Below are 22153 nucleotides of genomic sequence, written 5' to 3' on the forward strand. Positions count from 1 at the left end.
TGTGGTCATCATCAGTAAAGTGGGTGCATTTTATTAAACTCCTAAGACACTGAGACTAAGTACAAGCGTCTGAATAAAAAATATTGTCAGCGTTTCATCCAGAAAACTGGGACGATTATTTTCGCACTTGTCATCCATGTGCAGTCCGTACTGTGGCTCCATATGGCATCTGATTTTTTTGGGCATCCATAGACCTAAATAGGCATTACTTATCCAATTTACGAAAGGAACTGGTGCATGCTGCAATTTTTTTCATACATACTGTACATTTCGGTCGGTGAAAAAAATTGCTCATGTGCACTGGCCCATTAACCCCTTAGTGACAGAGCCAATTTGGTACTTAATGACCAGGCCAATTTTTGCAATTCTGACCACTGTCACTTTATGAGGTTATAACTCTGGAACGCTTCAACGGATCCCACTGATTCTGAGAATGTTTTTTCGTGACATATTGTACTTCATGTTAGTGGTAACATTTCTTCGATATTACTTGCGATTATTTATGAAAAAAACGAAAATATGGCGAAAATTTTTAAAATTTTGCAATTTTCAAACTTTGTATTTTTATGCCCTTAAATCAGAGAGATATGTCACGAAAAATAGTTAATAAATAACATTTCCCACATGTCTACTTTACATCAGCACAATTTTGGAAACAAAATTTTTTTTTGTTAGGGAGTTATAAGGGTTAAAAGTTGACCAGCAATTTCTCATTTTTACAACACCATTTTTTTTAGGGACCACATCTCATTTGAAGTCATTTTGAGGGATCTATATGATAGAAAATACCCAAGTGTGACACCATTCTAAAAACTGCACCCCTCAAGGTGCTCAAAACCACATTCAAGAAGTTTATTAACCCTTTACGTGCTTCACAGGAACTGAAACAATGTGGAAGGAAAAAATGAACATTTAACTTTTTTTTGCAAACATCTTAATTCAGAACCATTTTTTTATTGTCACAAGTGTAAAAACAGAAATGTAACATAAATTTTGTTATGCAATTTCTCCTGAATACGCCAATACCCCATATGTGGGGGTAAACCACTGTTAGGGAGCACCGCAGAACTTAGAAGTGAAGGAGCGCCGTTTGACTTTTTCAATGCAGAATTGGCTGGAATTGAGATCGGACGCCATGTCACGTTAGAGAGCCCCTGATGTGCCTAAACAGTGGAAACTCCCCACAAGTGACACCATTTTGGAAACTAGACCCCTTAAGGAACTTATCTAGATGTGTGGTGAGCACTTTGAACCCCCAAGTGCTTCACAGAAGTTTATAACGTAGAGCCGTGAAAATAAAAAATCGCTTTTGTTTACACAAAAATGATCTTTTCACCCACAAATTCTTATTTTCACAAGGGTAACAGGAGAAATTAGACCACAAAAGTTGTTGTGCAATTTCTCCTGAGTACGCTGATACCCAATATGTGGGGGTAAACAACTGTTAGGGCGCACCGCAGAGCTTGGAAGAGAAGGAGTGCCGTTTTACTTTTTCAATGTAGAATTGGCTGGAATTGAGATTGGACGCCATGTCGCGTTTGGAGAGCCCCTGATGTGCCTAAACAGTGGAAACCCCCCACAAGTGACACCATTTTGGAAACTAGACCCCTTAAGGAACTTATCTAGATGTGTGGCGAGCACTTTGAACCCCCATGTGCTTCACAGAAGTTTATAACGTAGAGCCGTGAAAAAAAAAATTGCATTTTTTCTACAAAAATGATCTTTTTGCCCATAAATTTTTATTTTCACAAGGGTAACAGGAGAAATTAGACCACTAAAGTTGTTGTGCAATTTCTCCTGAGTACGTCGATACCCAATATGTGGGGGTAAACCACTGTTTGGGCGCACCGCAGAGCTTGGAAGAGAAAGAGTGCCGTTTTACTTTTTCAATGTAGAATTGGCTGGAATTGAGATCGGACGCCATGTCGCGTTTGGAGAGCCCCTGATGTGCCTAAACAGTAGAAATCCCCCACAAGTGACCCCATTTTGGAAACTAGACCCCCCATGGAACTTATCTAGATGTGTGGTGAGAACCTTGAATGCCCAAGTGCTTCACAGAAGTTTATAATGCAGAGCCGTGAAAATAAAAAATATTTTTTTTTCCACAAAAAAGATTTTTTAGCCCCCAAGTTTTTATTTTCACAAGGGTAATAAGAGAAATTGGACCCCAAAAGTTGTTGTCCAATTTGTCCTGAGTATGCTGGTACCCCATATGTGGGGGTAAACCACTGTTTGGGCGCACGGCAGAGCTCGGAAGGAAGGAGCGCCGTTTTGGAATGCAGACTTTGATAGAATGGTCTGCGGGTATTATGTTGCATTTGCAGAGCCCCTGTTGTACCTAACCAGTAGAAACCCTCCACAAGTGACCCCATTTTGGAAACTAGACCCCCCAAGGAACTTATCTAGATGTGTGGTGAGAACTTTGAATGCCCAAGTGCTTCACAGAAGTTTAGAATGCAGAGTCGTGAAAATAAAAAATATTTTTTTTTTCCACAAAAAAGATATTGTAGCCCCCAAGTTTTTATTTTCACAAGGGTAACAGGAGAAATTGGACTGCAATAGTTGTTGTCCAATTTATCCCGAGTACGCTGATGCACCATATGTGGGGGTAAACCACTGTTTGGGCGCACGGCAGAGCTCGGAAGGGAAGGAGCGCCTTTTTGGAATGCAGACTTTGATAGAATGGTCTGTGGGCATTATGTTGCGATTGCAGAGCCCCTGATGTACCTAATCTGTAGTAACCCCCCACAAGTGACCCCATTTTGGAAACTAGACCCCCCAAGGAACTTATCTAGATGTGTGGTGAGAACTTTGAATGCCCAAGTGCTTCACAGAAGTTTAGAATGCAGAGTCGTGAAAATAAAAAATATTTTTTTTTCCACAAAAAAGATATTGTAGCCCCCAAGTTTTTATTTTCACAAGGGTAACAGGAGAAATTGGACTGCAATAGTTGTTGTCCAATTTATCCCGAGTACGCTGATGCGCCATATGTAGGGGTAAACCACTGTTTGGGCGCACGGCAGAGCTCGGAAGGGAAGGAGCACCTTTTTGGAATGCAGACTTTGATAGAATGGTCTGTGGGCATTATGTTGCGATTGCAGAGCCCCTGATGTACCTAAACTGTAGTAACCCCCCACAAGTGACCCCATTTTGGAAACTAGACCCCCCAAGGAACTTATCTAGATGTGTGGTGAGAACTTTGAATGCCCAAGTGCTTCACAGAAGTTTAGAATGCAGAGTCGTGAAAATAAAAAATATATATTTTTTTTCACAAAAAAGATTTTGTAGCCCCCAAGTTTTTATTTTCACAAGGGTAACAAGAGAAATTGGACCCCAGAAGTTGTTGTCCAATTTATCCCGAGTACGCTGATGCCCAATATGTGGGGGTAACCCACTGTTTGGGCGCACGGCAGAGCTCAGAAGGGAGGGAGCACCATTTGACTTTTTGAGCGCAAAATTGGCTGTCGTGTATGGAGACCCCCTGATGTACCTAAACAGTGGAAACCCCCCAATTCTAGCTCCAACCCTAACCCCAACACACCCCTAACCCTAATCCCAACCTGATCCATAATCCTAATCACTAACCCTAACCATAATCACAACCCTTACCCCAAAACAACCCTAACCATAACCCTAATCAAAACCCTAAATCCAACACACCCCTAATCCTAATCTCAACCCTAACCTCAAACCTAACCCTAATCCCAATACACCCCTAATCACAACCCTAACCTTAACCCTAATCCCAAACCTAACCCTAATCCCAAGCGTAACACTAATGCCAACCCTAACCCTAATACCAACCCTAATCCAAACCCTAACCCTAATCCCAGCTCTAACCCTAACTTTAGCCCCAACCCTAGCCCTAACTTTAGCCCCAACCCTAACCCTAGCCCTAAGGCTACTTTCACACTTGCGTCGTTTGGCATTCCGTCGCAATCCGTCGTTTTGGACAAGAAACGGATCCTGCAAATGTGCCCGCAGGATGCGTTTTTTGCCCATAGACTTGTATTGCCGACGGATCGTGACGGATGGCCACACGTCGCGTCCGTCGTGCACTGGATCAGTTGTGTTTTGGTGGAGCGTCGGCACAAAAAAACGTTCAATGAAACGTTTTTTTGTACGTCGCATCCGCCATTTCTGACCGCGCATGCGTGGCCGTAACTCCGCCCCCTCCTCCCCAGGACATAGATTGGGCAGCGGATGCGTTGAAAAACTACAGCTGCTGCCCACGTTGTGCACAATTTTCACAACGTGCATCGGTATGTCGGGCTGACGCATTGCGACGGCCCCGTACCGACGTAAGTGTGAAAGAAGCCTAACCCTAAATTTAGCCCCAACCCTAACCCTAAATTTAGCCCCAACCCTAACCCTAAATTTAGCCCCAACCCTAGCCCTAACCCTAGCCCTAACCCTACCCCTAGCCCTAACCCTAGCCCTACCCCTAACCCTACCCCTAACCCTAACCCTACCCCTAACCCTACCCCTAACCCTACCCCTAACCCTACCCCTAACCCTACCCCTAACCCTAACCCTAACCCTACCCCTAACCCTACCCCTAACCCTACCCCTAACCCTAACCCTAATTTTAGCCCCAACTGCTGTTCTCCTGCCGGCCGGCAGATGGAGACAGATGGCGGGCGCACTGGGCATGCGTCCGCCATGTTCTTCTGCCGGCGGCCAGGAGGAGCAGCAAGAGGATCCAGGGACCTAGGTGAGTATGCTAGGGTCCCCGAATCCCCCTATTTCTCTGTCCTCTGATGTGCGATCACATCAGAGGACAGAGAATTACACTTTAGTTTTTTTTGTTTTTTTTTGCGGTCGCCGGTAAACAGTTAATTACCGGCGATCGCAAAACAGGGGTCGGTAATACCGACCCCGATCATGCTCTTTGGGGTCTCGGCTACCCCCGGCAGCCGAGACCCCAAAGATTCTCCCGGTGCCGGCCGGCGGGCGCACTGCGCATGCGCCCGCCATTTTGAAGATGGCGGCGCCCACCGGGAGACACGAGGAGCATCGGGGGAGCTAGGTGAGTATTGGGGGGCCACCTGGGACCCCTTTTCTCTGTCCTCCGATGTGCGATCACATCGGAGGACAGAGAAATTAAAAAGAGATCGCGTTTTTGTTTTTTTTTGCGATCGCCGGTAAACGGTTAATTACCGGCGAACGCAAATGCGGGGTGGGTTAAAAACCCCCCGAATCATGTTCTCTGGGGTCTCGGCTACCATCGGCAGCCGAGACCCTGGAGAAAATCGGCCTCTGGGGGGCGCTATGGACTTTTTCCACAGCGCCGTTAATTAACGGCGCTGTGGCTTAAATACCCTTAGCGGCCGCCGTTAAAAGGCGTATCGGCGGTCGCTAAGGGGTTAAATAACATTTGTCCATGTGCTGTCCATTTTTTCATGAATAGCACACACACTGAAATTATGCTAGTAAGAATCTACCCTTAAAAAAATAAACATGAAATAATTACTAGGTGCTTGGGGCTGATTTGGTATAGCCCCATGGTGCAGGTGCCAATTTTGACTTTAATGGGTTTATCCAGGATTATGTTACTTTTTCCCTATGGGGCTGAAAACTTACAGGCAGGTAGTTGCTAACTACCAGCCTGTTCTGCCCAGCGCCAATCTCTGTTGACTCCTGCCGATGATTCTGCAGCTTCCATAGATGTCATGCTGACAAAGCATCTGCTTCTTTACCACGCAGCTCTTTTGTCAGAGAATGACTGAATATGTCATGCTGATTGACAGCTGGCTCCCTACTGTCTGACGGCGAGGAGCCAGCTGTCAATCAGGATAACATATGTAGACATGCACTGTCGACAAAGCAGCCTGGTAGAAGAAGAGCTGCTCTGTTGACCTGAGGTCCAATCAAGCAGCAGAATCATGGGAAGTAATGGTCCATGACTGCTCTAAGCCAGTGTTGGGCAGAACAGACAGGGAGTTAGCAACTATCTGCCTGTCAATTCTTAGTACCATGAAAAAAATAAAATTGTCCCAGATAACCTCTTTCACCCCTTCACCCCCATGACCGGGCCAATTTTTACAATTCTGACCAGTGTCACTTTATGTGGTAATAACTCTGGAACGCTTCAGCGGATCCCACAGATTCTGAGAATGTTTTCTCATGACATATTGTACTTAATGATAGTGGTAAAATTTGTTCGATAGCACTTATTTGTTTATTTGTGAAAATATCAGAAATTTGGCAAAAATTTAGAAAATTTCACAATTTTCTAAACTTCATTTTTATGTGCTTAAACCAGAGAATTATGTCATGCAATACAGTTAATAAGTAACATTTCCCACATGTATACTTTAAATCTGCATTATTTTTGAAACATCATTTTTTGTTAGGAAGTTAGAAGGATTAAACTTGATGACCAATTTACAAAACCATTTTTTTAGGGACCACATCACATTTGAAGTGACTTTAGGGGGCCTATATGACAGAAAATACCCAAATGTGAAACAATTCCTTAAAAAATTAACCTTTTACTTTTTTCACAAAAATGTTAATTTAGACCCAATTTTTTTATTTTCACAAGGGTAACAGGAGAAAATGGGCTGTAAAATTAGTTAAATTTCTCCTGAGTACACAGATACCCCAAATGTGCAGGAAAATGACTGGGCACATGACAGGGCTCGGAAGGGAAGGAGCGCAGTTTGACTTTTCTAATGCAAAATCATTAACAAACGCCATGTTGGGTTTGGAAAGCCCCTGCTGTGCCTAAACAGTGGAAACCACCCACAAGGGATGCCATTTTGGAAGCTAGACCCCTGAAGGAATTTGTCTAGAGGTGTGGTGAGCAAATTGAACCACGAGGTGCTTCACAGAACTTCATAAGGCTGGGTTCACATTGCATTAGTGGGTGTCCGCTAACGGATTCCGTTACATGGCGCAATTGGTGCAATTAACGCTATGCAATGGATCCGTTAGCGCACCCATTGACCACAATGCAACTAACACATCACTAAAGCATGCCAATTTTGGCATGTGTCAGCGATCTGCCGTTATTTTCTGACGGACCTCAAACGCTGCTTGCAGCGTTCAGGGTCCGTTCTTCACTAGCGCAGATCGGGCATCTGCGCTAGCGGGATCGCTCAATGCAATCCCTTTTTGGACATTGCGTTAGCGCATTCCGTTAGCGTATGCGCTAAACGGATTGCACCAACGCAATGTGAACCTAACCTAACTTTAAGTTGTGAAAATGAAAAAAACAATCTTTTCCTTCAAAAATGTTGGTTTTGACCCAAATTTTTCATTTTCACAATTGTAACAAGGGATAAAATGAACCATACAATTTGTTGTGCAATTTCTTCCAAGTACACCATAACCTCATATGTGGCCAAAAACTACTTTTGGGCACAGTGCAAAGCAGAAGGGAAGAAGCACAATATTGGAGTTCAGATTTTGCTGAAATAGTTTGAGGGTGCCATGTCACATTGGCAGAACCCCTAAGGTGCCAGAACAGCAGAAACCTCCCTTAAGTGAATTAATTTTACAAACTACACCCCCAATGAATTCATCTAGGGGTGCAGTGACATTTATACAATTGGATGGTAACAAAAACATAATAATTACATTTTTACCATTAAAATGTTGCTTAACCTCAAAATTTTAATTTTTATAAGGGTTAATGGGGAAAAAATGGACCTCTCAGTTTGTTGTGCAATTTCTCCTGAGTGGGCCAATACCCTACATGTAATCAGGAACTACAGGGTGGGCCATGTATATGGATACACCTAAATAAAATGGGAATGGTTGGTGATAGGTGATATCAACTTCCTGTTTGTGGCACATTAGTATATGGGAGGGGGAAAACTTTTCAAGATGGGTGGTGACCATGGCGGCCATTTTGAAGTTGGCCATTTTGGATCCAACTTTATTCTTTTCCAATGGAAAGAGGGTCATGTGACACATCAAACTTATTGAGAATTTCACAAGAAAAACAACGATGTGCTTGGTTTTAATGTAACTTCATTCTTTCATGAGCTATTTACAAGTTACTCTTTGTTTTCAGCCATTGACATGTCGCAGAGATTAACATGTGAGGAGCAGATAGAAATTGTGTTGATGTCTGGTGAACGCAGTACCAGGGTCATTGCAGCAGATTTCAGTGCAAGACACTCTACTGTTATGAAAGGCAATTCAGTACTACAATGGACATAGCGGTCAGAGCACATACAGTGATCTGACAATAACCCAAAATCATAGAACGAGCTCTGAGACGTGGGAACTCTGCAGACCGCAATCCCTAATCCTCTCCAAACAACACTAGAGGCAGCCGTGGATTGCGCCTAACCCTGCCTATGCAACTCGGCACAGCCTGAGAAACTAACTAGCCTGAAGATAGAAAATAAGCCTACCTTGCCTCAGAGAAATACCCCAAAGGAAAAGGCAGCCCCCCACATATAATGACTGTGAGTTAAGATGAAAAGACAAACGTAGAGATGAAATAGATTCAGCAAAGTGAGGCCCGACTTTCTTAACAGATCGAGGATAGAAAAGGTAACTTTGCGGTCTACACAAAACCCTAAAGAAAACCACGCAAAGGGGGCAAAAAGACCCTCTGTACCGAACTAACGGCACGGAGGTACACCCTTTGCGTCCCAGAGCTTCCAGCAACAAATTAGACAAGCTGGACAGAAAAAATAGCAAACAAATAGCAAAGAAGAACTTAGCTATGCAGAGCAGCAGGCCACAGGAATGATCCAGGGAAAAGCAAGTCCAACACTGGAACATTGACAGGAATCCAGGATCAAAGCATTAGGTGGAGTTAAGTAGAGAAGCACCTAACGACCTCACCAGATCACCTGAGGGAGGAAACTCAGAAGCTGCAGTACCACTTCCCTCCACCAACAGAAGCTCACAGAGAGAATCAGCCGAAGTACCACTTGTGACCACAGGAGGGAGCTCTGCCACAGAATTCACAACAGTACCCCCCCTTGAGGAGGGGTCACCGAACCCTCACCAGAGCCCCCAGGCCGACCAGGATGAGCCACATGAAAGGCACGAACAAGATCGGGAGCATGGACATCAGAGGCAAAAACCCAGGAATTATCTTCCTGAGCATAACCCTTCCATTTAACCAGATACTGGAGTTTCCGTCTAGAAACACGAGAATCCAAAATCTTCTCCACAATATACTCCAATTCCCCCTCCAACAAAACCGGGGCAGGAGGATCAACAGATGGAACCATAGGTGCCACGTATCTCCGCAACAATGACCTATGGAATACGTTATGTATGGAAAAAGAATCTGGAAGGGTCAGACGAAAAGACACAGGATTAAGAACCTCGAGAAATCCTATACGGACCAATGAAACGAGGTTTAAGCTTAGGAGAGGAAACCTTCATAGGAATATGATGAGAAGATAACCAAACCAGATCCCAAACACGAAGTCGGGGACCCACACGGCGTCTGCGATTAGCGAAACGTTGAGCCTTCTCCTGGGACAAGGTCAAATTGTCCACTACATGAGTCCAAATCTGCTGCAACCTGTCCACCACAGTATCCACACCAGGACAGTCCGAAGACTCAACCTGTCCTGAAGAGAAACGAGGATGGAACCCAGAATTGCAGAAAAATGGCGAAACAAAGGTAGCCAAGCTGGCCCGATTATTAAGGGCGAACTCAGCCAAAGGCAAAAAGGACACCCAGTCATTCTGATCGGCAGAAACAAAGCATCTCAGATATGTTTCCAAGGTCTGATTGGTTCGTTCGGTCTGGCCATTAGTCTGAGGATGGAAAGCCGAGGAAAAAGACAAGTCAATGCCCATCCTACCACAAAAGGCTCGCCAAAACCTTGAAACAAACTGGGAACCTCTGTCAGAAACGATATTCTCTGGAATGCCATGTAAACGAACCACATGCTGGAAGAACAATGGCACCAAATCAGAGGAGGAAGGCAATTTAGACAAGGGTACCAGATGGACCATCTTAGAAAAGCGATCACAGACCACCCAAATGACTGACATCTTTTGAGAAACGGGAAGATCAGAAATAAAATCCATAGAGATATGTGTCCAAGGCCTCTTCGGGACCGGCAAGGGCAAAAGCAACCCACTGGCACGAGAACAGCAGGGCTTAGCCCGAGCACAAATCCCACAGGACTGCACAAAAACACGCACATCCCGCGACAGAGACGGCCACCAAAAGGATCTAGCCACCAACTCTCTAGTACCAAAGATTCCAGGATGACCAGCCAACACCGAACAATGAACCTCAGAGATAACTTTATTGGTCCACCTATCAGGGACAAACAGTCTCTCCGCTGGACAACGATCAGGTTTATTAGCCTGAAATTTTTGCAGCACCCGCCGCAAATCAGGGGAGATGGCAGACACAATTACTCCTTCCTTGAGGATACCCGCCGGCTCAGACAAACCCGGAGAGTCGGGCACAAAACTCCTAGACAGAGCATCCGCCTTCACATTTTTAGAGCCCGGAAGGTACGAAATCACAAAGTCAAAACGGGCAAAAAACAGCGACCAACGAGCCTGTCTAGGGTTCAACCGCTTAGCAGACTCAAGATAAGTCAAGTTCTTATGATCAGTCAATACCACCACGCGATGCTTAGCTCCTTCAAGCCAATGACGCCACTCCTCGAATGCCCACTTCATGGCCAGCAACTCTCAGTTGCCCACATCATAATTTCGCTCAGCAGGCGAAAACTTCCTGGAAAAAAAAACGCATGGTTTCATCACTGAGCAATCAGAACCTCTCTGCGACAAAACAGCCCCTGCTCCAATCTCAGAAGCATCAACCTCGACCTGGAACGGAAGAGAAACATCTGGTTGACACAACACAGGGGCAGAAGAAAAACGACGCTTCAAGTCTTGAAAAGCTTCCACAGCAGCAGAAGACCAATTGACCAAATCAGCACCCTTCTTGGTCAAATCGGTCAATGGTTTGGCAATACTAGAAAAATTGCAGATGAAGCGACGATAAAAATTAGCAAAGCCCAGGAACTTTTGCAGACTTTTCAGAGATGTCGGCTGAGTCCAATCATGGATGGCTTGGACCTTAACAGGATCCATCTCGATAGTAGAAGGGGAAAAGATGAACCCCAAAAATGAAACCTTCTGCACACCAAAAAGACACTTTGATCCCTTCACAAACAAAGAATTAGCACGCAGGACCTGAAAAACTGTTCTGACCTGCTTCACATGAGACTCCCAATCATCCGAGAAGATCAAAATGTCATCCAAGTACACAATCAGGAATTTATCCAGGTACTCTCGGAAGATGTCATGCATAAAGGACTGAAACACTGATGGAGCATTGGCAAGTCCGAATGGCATCACTAGATACTCAAAATGACCCTCGGGCGTATTAAATGCAGTTTTCCATTCATCTCCTCGCCTGATTCGCACCAGATTATACGCACCACGAAGATCTATCTTGGTGAACCAACTAGCCCCCTTAATCCGAGCAAACAAATCAGATAGCAATGGCAAGGGGTACTCAAATTTAACCGTGATCTTATTTAGAAGGCGGTAATCTATACAAGGTCTCAGCGAACCATCCTTCTTGGCTACAAAAAAGAACCCTGCTCCTAATGGTGACGATGACGGGCGAATATGCCCCTTCTCCAGGGATTCCTTCACATAACTGCGCATAGCGGCGTGCTCAGGCACGGATAAATTAAACAGTCGACCTTTTGGGAATTTACTACCAGGAATCAAATTGATAGCACAATCACAATCCCTATGCGGAGGTAGGGCATCGGACTTGGGCTCATCAAATACATCCCGGTAATCAGACAAGAACTCTGGAACCTCAGAAGGGGTGGATGACGAAATTGACAGAAATGGAACATCACCATGTACCCCCTGACAACCCCAGCTGGACACCGACATGGATTTCCAATCTAATACTGGATTATGGGCTTGTAGCCATGGCAACCCCAACACGACCACATCATGCAGATTATGCAACACCAAAAAGCGAATAACCTCCTGATGTGCAGGAGCCATGCACATGGTCAGCTGGGTCCAGTATTGAGGCTTATTCTTAGCCAAAGGCGTGGCATCAATTCCTCTCAATGGAATAGGACACTGCAAGGGCTCTAAGAGAAACCCACAACGCTTAGCATACTCCAAGTCCATCAAATTCAGGGCAGCGCCTGAATCCACAAATGCCATGACAGAATACGATGACAAAGAGCAGATCAAGGTAACGGACAGAAGAAATTTTGACTGTACCGTACTAATGGTGGCAGACCTAGCGAACCGCTTAGTGCGCTTAGGACAATCAGAGATAGCATGAGTGGAATCACCACAGTAGAAACACAGCCCATTCAGACGTCTGTGTTCTTGCCGTTTAACTCTGGTTAAAGTCCTATCACAGTGCATAGGCTCAGGTTTAAGCTCAGGTAATACCGCCAAATGGTGCACAGATTTACGCTCACGCAAGCGTCGACCGATCTGAATGGCCAAAGACATAGACTCATTCAAACCAGCAGGCATAGGAAATCCCACCATGACATCCTTAAGGGCTTCAGAGAGACCCTTTCTGAACATAGCTGCCAGCGCAGATTCATTCCATTGAGTGAGCACGGACCACTTTCTAAATTTCTGACAATATACCTCTATCTCATCCTGACCCTGACAAAGAGCCAGCAAATTTTTCTCTGCCTGATCCACTGAATTAGGTTCATCGTACAGCAATCCGAGCGCCAGGAAAAACGCATCGATATTACTCAATGCAGGATCTCCTGGCGCAAGAGAAAATGCCCAGTCCTGAGGGTCGCCGCGCAAAAAAGAAATAACAATCAAAACCTGTTGAACTGGATCACCAGAGGAGCGAGGTTTCAAGGCCAGAAATAATTTACAATTATTTTTGAAACTCAGAAACTTAGTTCTATCTCCAAAAAACAAATCAGGAATAGGAATTCTTGGTTCCAACATAGCTTTCTGATCAATAGTGTCTTGAATCTTTTGTACTCTTGCCGAGAGCTGATCCACAAATGAAGACAGACTTCTAATGTCCATCGCTACACCTGTGTACTGAACCACCCAAATGTCTAGGGGAAAAAAAAGGCAAAACACAGTGCAAAGAAAAAAAAATGGTCTCAGAACTTCTTTTTTCCCTCTATTGAGAATCATTAGTACTTTTGGCTTCCTGTACTGTTATGAAAGGCAATTCAGTACTACAATGGACATAGCGGTCAGAGCACATACAGTGATCTGACAATAACCCAAAATCATAGAACGAGCTCTGAGACGTGGGAACTCTGCAGACCGCAATCCCTAATCCTCTCCAAACAACACTAGAGGCAGCCGTGGATTGCGCCTAACTCTGCCTATGCAACTCGGCACAGCCTGAGAAACTAACTAGCCTGAAGATAGAAAATAAGCCTACCTTGCCTCAGAGAAATACCCCAAAGGAAAAGGCAGCCCCCCACATATAATGACTGTGTGTTAAGATGAAAAGACAAACGTAGAGATGAAATAGATTCAGCAAAGTGAGGCCCGACTTTCTTAACAGATCGAGGATAGAAAAGGTAACTTTGCGGTCTACACAAAACCCTAAAGAAAACCACGCAAAGGGGGCAAAAAGACCCTCCGTACCGAACTAACGGCACGGAGGTACACCCTTTGCGTCCCAGAGCTTCCAGCAACAAATTAGACAAGCTGGACAGAAAAAATAGCAAACAAATAGCAAAGAAGAACTTAGGTATGCAGAGCAGCAGGCCACAGGAATGATCCAGGGAAAAGCAAGTCCAACACTGGAACATTGACAGGAATCCAGGATCAAAGCATTAGGTGGAGTTAAGTAGAGAAGCACCTAACGACCTCACCAGATCACCTGAGGGAGGAAACTCAGAAGCCGCAGTACCACTTCCCTCCACCAACAGAAGCTCACAGAGAGAATCAGCCGAAGTACCACTTGTGACCACAGGAGGGAGCTCTGCCACAGAATTCACAACACTCTACGCAATAAAACTGTCACCATTCCCATGTTATTTAGGTGCATCCATATAAATGGCCCACCAGAAAAAGTTTTCCTCATCACTGAACATAATGTTCTGTGTAAACTAAGGATCCTGTTCCAATTTTAGTTTTGCCCATTCTGCAAATTCAGCGCGCCCATCTGGGTCATCCTCGTTGAGATGCTGCAGCAGCTGGATTTTGTAAGGGTGCCATTTGTGGGTAGCTAATATCCGCTGAAGGGATGTTCGACTGATGCCAGATCAGCGCACTGAATTTGACAGTTGAATTTAGTATCCCCCCTCCCATATACTAATGGGACAGGAAGTTGATATCACCAACCATTCCTATTTTATTTAGGTGTATCCATATAGGTGCATCCATATACATGGCCCACCAAGTACATTTGAGGCCCAGTGCAAATCTCAGGATGGAAGTAGTACTATATTATAGTGAAAATGTTGGGAATGGTTTGTGTGTGCCATAACCTACTGTAAGTAGTGGAAGAGCCCCTAAGGTGTCAGAACAGCAAAACCCCGCATAAGTGACCCCAAACTGCACCTCTCAACTAATTCATCTAAGAGTGCAGTGATCTTATTGACACCACAGGTGTGTCACTGAATTTTACACCATTGGGCAGTGAAGAAAAAATAATTACATTTTTACCACAAAAATTTTGCTTTAGCCTCAGATTTTACATTTTGACAAGGGCAATTTGTAAAAATGGCACCAAAATTTGTCACACAATTTCTGCTGACCGTGGAAATACCCAATATTTGGCTGTACAGTACTGCTTAGCCACACGGCAGGACTCAGGAGGGGCAACGCGCTATTTGCCTTTTGGAGCAGAGATTTTTCTAGAATAATTTGCAGATGCCATATACAGAGCCCATAAGTACTAGAAGAGCAGAATACCTTCCTCATTTTGGAAATTATACCCCTTTGGGAATGTATCTATAAATGTAGTGATTATTTCCAGAAACAAGCAGCAGTGGATGTTGCTGAGTGAAAATTGCAAATCTGCTATTGTCGTGGCCAATATGTTGTAGTGACCAGTACATTATGTCCAGCTCATGCTTCTGGAGACATGCATCCATAAATTAGGCAGGCTCTCATGGCCACAGAAATGCCAAACATGTGGACGCTAAATGTGGTTTAGGCACACTGTGGGGCTCAAAAGATAGATGGGCTGTTGGATTTGGGAGTGCAGAATTTTATGGATTTCTTTTGGGGTTCGAGGAGCCATAGTGCTTATCTAGACCCTTTGTACTACCAGTAATGTGCAAGCTCCCTATTTTTCCATTATCAGATGACGGACCTGAGTGGAGACTTGCTTTTTTTTGGAGATTGAGTTGAATCTTTTATTAGGAACATTTTACATATCATTTTTGATCACATTTATCCTGCGCTCTACGCAGCTGAGCTCTTGCATTGAAGTTTCTATTCTAATTTCCGAATGGCGTGAATCAGATGAAACCTTTGAGGAATCCATTCACTGTAATGAGGCAGCAGAATTACTCTGGACACCATCTGGCCTCTGTTCAGTTGTATTCTTTTCAGAAATGCACAAAACTGTGGCGGACTGCGCTTTTATGCATGCCTAAAAAGACTGACACCACTGGATCATAGGCAAGACAGCATCCACAGTGTCTCCATCTGCCTCACTATAGGAAATCTTCCATCTGGGATTCCGTCTGAATCACATATTTCAGAGATTTGCATGGAAAACCCGGTGTACGTGCTCAGTGTAGTACACAGGATAAATGTGAGCCAAGCCTTACCGCAATCTTGTGGTAGGCAAAATGAACACATTAATTGTTTTTATTCTATTTTTTACGCTGAGAGCTATAATTTTTCCTTGTTTCTGCAGTCAGAATCATGTGAGGGGTTGTTTTTTGCAGGAAGAGTTGACATTTTTAAATTGGTACTATTTTCGGCATATAACATTTTTGATCACTTTCTATTCCAATTTTTGAGAGGTAGAATGAACAAAAAACAGCAATTCAGGAATTGTTTTTTGGGGATTTTTTATGCCATTCTGCGTGTGGTAAAATTGATAAGCAGCTTTATTTTCGGGTCAGTACAATAACAGTGATACAACATTTATATAATTTTCTTATGCTTTGGTGCTTTTACACAATAAAAACTATTTTATAGAAGAAAGAATTATTTTTGCATTGCTGAATTCTGAAATCTTTATCTTTTTTTTCTTTTTCCGCTGATGGAGCTGTATGGTGGCTTGTTTTTTGCGGGACAAGATGTTGTTTTTGGCTAGACCATTTTTATTTACATTTACAATCGTGTTTTATACCACTTTTGTTTGACGGTATGATGAAAAAGCATAGTTTTTAGCTTCATTTTCTATTTATTTGGTACGTTCTGGACATGGCAATACCAAATATGTACTTTTCTTGTTCATGTTTACTTATTTATGGGCACAATATATTCTTAGTATATATTATTTTTCTTATTATTTTGTGATTTTTCAAAAATAATTTTACAATTTTGTATTACTTTTTTTACTTTGTCCCCCTTTGAGACTTTCACCTTTTTCTGCTCTAACACAAGCTTGTTAGACAAAGCTCTACACATGGTCTAATAAGCTTGCTAGCCCTGCTGACCCGGATGCCATCATGACTAATGTGATGATATCATGGGGGCACCGATTGTAGGGAAGAGGGAGCCCTCTTCCTGACTTCTAAACATCAAATGCAGTATTTAAGGGGCTAAACTGGTGGGAACGGTGTGGGAACATTCCAGGCAGTGAGAGCCACGAGTCAGAGCCACGAGTCAGCTGTCAGATTTGCTGAACAACCAACGCGAGCACAGAGTCTTGTCCAAGGTCCTTCCCAACCAGGACATATGGATACGTCTAAGGTTGTGGGGGTTAATGTCCACTTCCTATTTTTCAAATCTGATGTGTCAAAATTTTCATTTATTTCAAGTAAAATATTTAACCGCACATTTGTAATTTTTACAAGGAGTAATAGAAGAAAATGGATCTCTCAATTGGCTACACAACTACTCCCAAACATAGTAATATTCAATATGTGATCAAAAACTAATGTTTGAGCACATGGTAGAGCTTGTAAAGGAAGGAGCACTATTTGATTTTTGGAGCACAAATTTGGCCAGGTCGTAGAAAGTTGAATAAAATGATATCTTGATATCTGAAATCTGATGTCTTGTTCCATTGAAATCCACATTTTTTTTTACTTATATGCAAATGGGCTCTTAAGATCTTTAGGCCGAACACAAATAGCCCTGAGAAACTGCCTGCAGAACTTATTTGAAATTAAAGGGGGCGTTACCAGTATGAGACATGTAGTGAGTGACATTTTACTCTCATAATCACACATTGCTCTTCAGTGAGATCAGAGCTAACAAAGGACAACAGTAGTGAATTCTGTCTCCTTACAAACACATCTGCAGCAGCTGCAATTGTCCTCTCACATGGCTGTCAGCTATGCTGTACTGCCTTCTCCCCACACTGGATGCCTGTAACATAAAAGCTGGACTTTTGTGTTTTGAAACAGACTGCAAGATGGTAGTTTTGCAGTCCGTTTCATTCCTGTCCGGGTTTTCCATGTGGCTGAAGGCCACAGGTTGCTAGCTAAAACCTTGCAGTATAGGATTTGGGTGTTTCAGGTTCAGAGTCAGTGTCAGTCTGGTGTTGGCAGGAGTACAGAGCGGGAGGCTATGCAGAGCTCCACCTGTGTGAGGCACCACAGGCCAGCAGAGCCAAATGGCCAAGGCAGCTGAAAAGCCTGGCACCCACACTGTACACATTGGTGCAGTCGCCTATGGGAGCAGGTCTCAGGAGGTGAACTGGCATGTTTAGTGACTGTAAACTGGAGAATATGGTTCCTGGCTGTGATTCGGAGGATATCGTGTACTGTGTAATGCTATGAGTAAAGAGACATTAACACGGCGGAGCAGTCGCCCACGGTAACAGGTCAGAGGTTGACTGGCGTGTTTAGTGACTGTAATCCAGAGGATATGTACCCGGCTGCGATCCAGAAGATATCGTTTGCTGTGTTTATATGAATTGAACATTAAAGAGATGTTTTGCTTTGAACTTTGCTGGGTCATTGCCTCATCACTGCACAGAGTGCTACCGCTGCACTACATAAGACCATATCATAGATATCAAAGTATTATTTTATTCAGCTTCCTATGACCTAAATGCCCATATAAGCTGATAAGGAGGTGTAGGGATTCTCTCTATCTGGAAGGCATTGGGCCTTAGGTAGTGTTCACACAGGCAATGCAGTTTTGGTCCAAACACGTGCAGTTTTTATTGCTTTCCACAGGTTGCATAGCACAAAAACAAAATCATTAATATAAATCCCTAGCCTTGTCCAGGTGCTAACTAAACAGAACAGAAAAACAGACCCTGGCTATTCACATATGGCTGAGCTGGCCCCAGCTCTGTCATACAAAACAGCAATTGTCCATAGGAACCACTGACACTTGCAGTTCTCTGCACAGGGCCTGTGCAGACTTTTCTCAGAGAAAGATTCTTGTGTTTGCTACATCCAGCAGACTGACTGACACCCTAGTCACTCCATCCAGAGAGAAACCTAATCATTGTACATTACATCATCCCTATATATATATATATATATATATATACACCGTATATACTCAAGTATAAGCCGACCCGAGTATAAGCCGACCCCCCTACTTTTGCCACAAAAAACTGGGAAAACTTATTGACTCGAGTATAAGCCTAGGGTGGAAAATGCAGCAGCTACCGGTGAATTTCAAAAATAAAAATAGATGCTCCATACCGTTCATTATTGCCCCATAAGATGCTCCATATATAATGCTGCATACCGTTCATTATTGCCCCATAGATGCTCTGTATAAAGCTGTGCCATATATAATGCTCCATATTGTTCATTATTGCCCCATAGATGCTCCATATAAAGCTGTGCCATATACAGTTAGGTCCATATATATTTGGACATAGACGACATTTTTCTAATTTTGGTTATAGACATTACCACAATGAATTTTAAACAAAACAATTCAGATGCAGTTGAAGTTCAGACTTTCAGCTTTCATTTGAGGGTATCCACATTAAAACTGGATGAAGGTTTTGGGAGTTTCAGCTCCTTAACATGTGCCACCCTGTTTTTAAAAGGACCAAAAGTAATTGGACAATTGACTCCAAGGCTATTTTATGGACAGGTGTGTGCAATCCCTTCGTTATGTAATTCTCAAATACGCAGATAAAAGGCCTGGAGTTGATTTCAGGAGTGGTGCTTGCATTTTGAAGGTTTTGCTGTGAAGCAAACATGCGGTCAAAGGAGCTCTCCATCCAGGTGAAACAAGCCATCCTTAAGCTGCGAAAACAGAAAAAACCCATCCGAGAAATTGCTACAATATTAGGAGTGGCAAAATCTACAGTTTGGTACATCCTGAGAAGGAAAGAAAGCACTGGTGAACTCATCAATGCAAAAAGACCTAGGCACCCACGGAAGACAACAGTGGTGGATGATCGCAGAATAATCTCCATGGTGAAGAGAAACCCCTTCACAACAGCCAACCAAGTGAACAACACTCTCCGGGAGGTAGGCATATCAATATCCAAATCTACCATAAAGAGAAGACTGCATTAAAGTAAATACAGAGGGTTCACTGCACGTGCAAGCCACTCATAAGCATCAAGAATAAAAAGGCTAGACTGGACTTTGCTAAAAAAAATCTAAAAAAACCAGCACAGTTCTGGAAGAACATTCTTTGGACAGATGTAACCAAGATCAACCTCTACCAGAATGATGGAAAGAGAAAAGTATGGTGAAGGCGTGGTACGGCTCATGATCGAAAGCATACCACATCATCTGTAAAACACAGTGGAGGCAGTGTAATGGCTTGGGCATGCATGGCTGCCAGTGGCACTGGGTCACTAGTGTTTATTGATGATGTGACACAGGACAGAAGCAGCCCAATGAATTCTAAGGTATTCAGAGACATACTTTGTGCTCAGATCCAGCCAAATGCAGCCAAACTGATTGGTCATCGTTTCATACTACAGATGGACAATGACCCAAAACATAAAGCCAAAGCAACCCAGGAGTTTATTAAAGCAAAGAAGTGGAATATTCTTGAATGGCCAAGTCAGTCACCTGATCTCAACCCAATTGAGCATGCATTTCACTTGTTAAAGACTAATCTTCAGACAGAAAGGCCCACAAACAAACAACAACTGAAAACCCCAGCAGTGAAGGCCTGGCAGAGCATCAAAAAAGGAGGAAACACAGCGTCTGGTGATGTCCATGAGTTCAAGACTTCAGGCAGTCATTGCCATCAAAGGGTTTTTAACCAAGTACTAGAAATGAACATTTTATTTAAAATTATTGAATCTGTCCAATTACTTTTGGTCCCTTTAAAAACAGGGTGGCACATGTTAAGGAGCTGAAGCTCCTAAACCCTTCATCCAATTTTAATGTGGATACCCTCAAATAAAAGCTGAAAGTCTGAACTTCAACTGCATCTGAAATGTTTTGTTTAAAATTTATTGTGGTAATGTCTATAACCAAAATTAGAAAAATGTTGTCTCTGTCCAAATATATATGGACCTAACTGTATAATGCTCCATATTGTTCATTATTGCCCCATAGATGCTCCATATTGTTCATTATTGCCCCATAGATGCTCCTTATAAAGCTCTGCCATATAGTGCTCTGCACCGTTCATTTGTGCCCCATAGATGCTCCTTATAAAGCTGTGCTACCGGTATATATAATGCTGCAATAAAAAAAAAAAGCCATACTCACCTCACTTGCTTGCAGCTCCCGGCGTCTCGTCCCGGCGTCTCTCCGCACTGACTGATCAGGCAGAGGGCGGCGCGCACACTATATGCGTCATCGCGCCCTCTGACCTGCACAGTCAGAGCGGAGAGACGCCGGGAAGTTGGAGCGACGCCGGGAAGATGGAGCGACGCCCGGCGTGTGGAACAGGGACAGGTGACTATGCGATACTTACCTGCTCCCGGCATCCCGCTTCCCCTGCCGTCCCACGGTCTTCGGGTGCCGCAGCTTCTTCCTCTATCAGCGGTCATCGTTACCGCTGATTAGAGAAATGAATATGCGGTTCCACCCCTATGGGAGTGGAGTCCATATTCATTTCTCTAATGATCGGTCCCACGTGACCGCTGATAGAGGAAGAAGCTGCAGCACCCGAAGACCGTGGGACGGCAGGGGGAGCGCCAGGATCTTCGGGACTAGGTAAGTATGCCTCAGCTCCCTCTCCCCCTCACCCGCCGACCCCACCGCTACCGTGACTCGAGTATAAGCTGAGAGGGGCACTTTCAGCCCAAAAATTTGGGCTGAAAATCTCAGCTTATACTCGAGTATATACGGTATATATATATATATATGCTAACAACCTAAAACAAATATTGAAAATGTCCAAGAGAAAAATGTCCAAGAGAAACCATATGTCTGTATTGTCTTATTCCTTTTTTTTTTAATTATATCTCTTCAATAAGTCTCGATAGAGCCCTTCTTTCCCATGTAGGGTAATGTCTGGGTTCATTGGGGGTGTCCATTGCTGACGGATCAGCCACCTCCTGTAGGCCCTCTCCACGTTGGATATCAAATCTTCCACTGGTGAGAGTTCATTACCATTGTTCTGCGGTATGATTTTAAAATGTGAGGAATTTCGAGTGATGGAGTGTCCGTCTCACTCAGCCGTGACCATACTGCCTTTTCTCCCAGTAACATTATATTTTGCAGGACTATCTACAGCTGAGGTTTTCTTGGTTGATTTTTGATGCACAACAACGATATCACCTCTTTTGATGGCACATGGCTGTGCCCGTCGCCTTCTGTCTGTATAATGTTTCATGGCTTGCTTGTTAAAGAAATCCGTTGATCGCACTGAAGAGTCATTTGTTAAGATCTGTCTCTTTAAGAAAGTGAGGGCGGGAGTTGATGTTCAGTTTCAGTTTAAGTTCTAGACTGAGGAGAAAATGTTATGCTGTGTGCTGGAGGAAAAGAGGAGAGGAATAATCTACAGTTAAAGCTTACTCTCTGTCCGTGTGGACATTACAGATACTCTTAATCCACCCCTGGCTGTAAGAGATTTACAAATCATTGCATTTTTATTTTCTTTAAATTTTACACATCATCCCAACATTTTGGAATTTGGGTTGTACATGCATTTGAATAAAATTATAAAATTGCCTCCAGAGATATCCTTAAAG

The 22153-nt window shown here is 43.6% G+C and overlaps 1 protein-coding gene across 4 annotated transcripts in view; it reads left to right on the top strand.

Moving 5' to 3' along the window:
- LOC138679096 (MARVEL domain-containing protein 2-like) overlaps positions 1-22153 on the top strand; it is a 45087-nt gene that overhangs the window by 15430 nt on the left and 7504 nt on the right. The window lies entirely within an intron of this gene.

The sequence above is a fragment of the Ranitomeya imitator genome, chromosome 1, assembly GCF_032444005.1.
Source record: "Ranitomeya imitator isolate aRanImi1 chromosome 1, aRanImi1.pri, whole genome shotgun sequence".
Taxonomy (NCBI): Eukaryota; Metazoa; Chordata; class Amphibia; order Anura; family Dendrobatidae; genus Ranitomeya; species Ranitomeya imitator.